General features: G+C 41.3%; 1 pseudogene; it reads right to left on the bottom strand.

Annotated features, from left to right (window-relative positions):
* Window positions 1–384: 384 nt before the first annotated feature.
* On the bottom strand, window positions 385–1,569 carry LOC138177597 (olfactory receptor 52A5-like; annotated as a pseudogene).
* Window positions 1,570–1,924: the final 355 nt, after the last annotated feature.

The raw sequence follows: 1,924 nt of genomic DNA, 5'->3' as shown, positions 1-1,924 counted from the left end.
CAGCATGGCATCACTATTCTCTCCACGAGCAAGAAGACTAAATAAAATAAAATAGAATTATAATGCTATATATATATATATATGTTATAATGCTAACTCTTATGTCTCCTTCAAAACCTAGCATAACATCTAAAAATCATTAAACACTTAAGGAAAATTTTTAATTAAAATCGAATAATTTCTCTGTGAGTCTTTTAGTGCTGTATTATTTAATTATATATTTTTTCATTTGATAATGTGGAGATTACTATACTCACCAAACTTCACTGCGATAATCTCAGAAAACATGGGGAAATGTTTGTATTTCAGGACTCCACTGAGAAGTCAGATATTTATCAACAATGTTCTAGGATGTTGAAAAAGTTCCAGAAACCAGAACTGATCCTAATGGTGGAAAATTTTGAGCACTCGATTCCTTATTTCCTTGGTCTTTACTCCATAGACAATTGGGTTGAGAAGAGGTGGGACCAGCAGATAAAGGTTAGAGAGGAGGATGTGGACATAGGGGGGAATGTGGAACCCAAACCTATGAGTGAAAAAAGAGAAGAAAGCAAGGAGATAGAATTCAAGAAATACAAAGATGTGGGCAATGCATGTGTTGAAGGCTTTGAGCCGAGCCTCTTTCTGGGGTAAGTGGAACACTGCAATGAAGATCAGAAGGTAGGACAGAGTAATGAAGATGATGTCAAAGCCGAGGATGGTAAAGGCCACAAACAAACCATAGGCCTTATTGATCTGTATGTCATCAGCAGCTAGCTTGACAATGGCCATGTGCTCACAATAGGTATGGGAGATGATTGTGGTTCGGTAGTGTTTCAGACGGCATTTGATAAGCACAAGGCATGGAGCCACCAGGAGAGCAGCCCTTAATGTCACCCCAACCCCAATCTGGGTGAGGAGCTGTGGGGTGAAAATTGTAGTGTGTCTCAGGGGATCACAGATGGCAACATACCTGTCCAAGGCCATGGCCAGTAAGATGCCTGACTCTATACACTGAAATGTGTGGATGAGCCACATCTGCAGGAGATAGGCCTCAAAGTGCATCTCCTTCAGATTAAACCAGAAGATGCCAAGCATCTTGGGCAGGATGCAAGTGCTAAGGGCAATGTCAGTGACCCCCAGCATGGCCAGGAAGAGGTACATGGGCTTGTGGAGGCTGCTCTCAGATCAGATGATGAACAGGAGCAGGTAATTTCCAGCCATGGAAATGACATACATGGCACAGAATGGAATTCCAATCCAGCACTGCACAGCCTCTAGACCAGGAATCCCAATCAGCAAAAGTATGGATGGCATGAAGATTGTGCCATTGGCCATCAGTGTGGAGGCTGAAGTACATCAATCAAGAGGCCCAGGACTTCTAACTGCGGCTACTGCCTGAGTTAGTCTCTCATCTTCTGACCTGTTGACTTGAAAACCAGAAATGTGTTTATTCATACAATTGCAAATACATAATAGCATTAAATCAGTCACACAGTTACATCTAGCTAGAGGACATCTGGCATAATCTATATGGAAACAAAGAATCCCTCTACAATATCCCCAACAAGTGATGATCCATTCTTTGTTTGAGGACCTCCAGGGAAGGCAAACCCACCATCTCCCAAAGTAGTCCATTCAACTTCTTCAAATGAGAGGATTTTTCTCCTTATATCAAATCTGAATTTGCATCTTTGAAATCTCTATCCCTGTTCCTGACTCTACTCCCTAGGGTCCAACAGATCACATCTAAACCCTATTCTTATGAAATTTTGAATGTTTGAAAACTGATATCAGACCTTTTCTTTTTGACCTATACTTTTGATTTCTTTAGGGAAAATGTCTCCAGAGGAAATGCCCACTATCTGTAAAGATAAGCAAGTACTCTGCAACTAATTGTCTTACACTGCTACAGAGGGGAAAGGGGGTTAAGGGATTCACCCAG

Source organism: Petaurus breviceps, unplaced genomic scaffold (genome assembly GCF_028583685.1).
Source record: "Petaurus breviceps papuanus isolate PSGF00001 unplaced genomic scaffold, PetGlider_PUasm1.0 90444, whole genome shotgun sequence".
Taxonomy (NCBI): Eukaryota; Metazoa; Chordata; class Mammalia; order Diprotodontia; family Petauridae; genus Petaurus; species Petaurus breviceps.
This window is presented reverse-complemented; position numbering and strand designations above follow the sequence as displayed.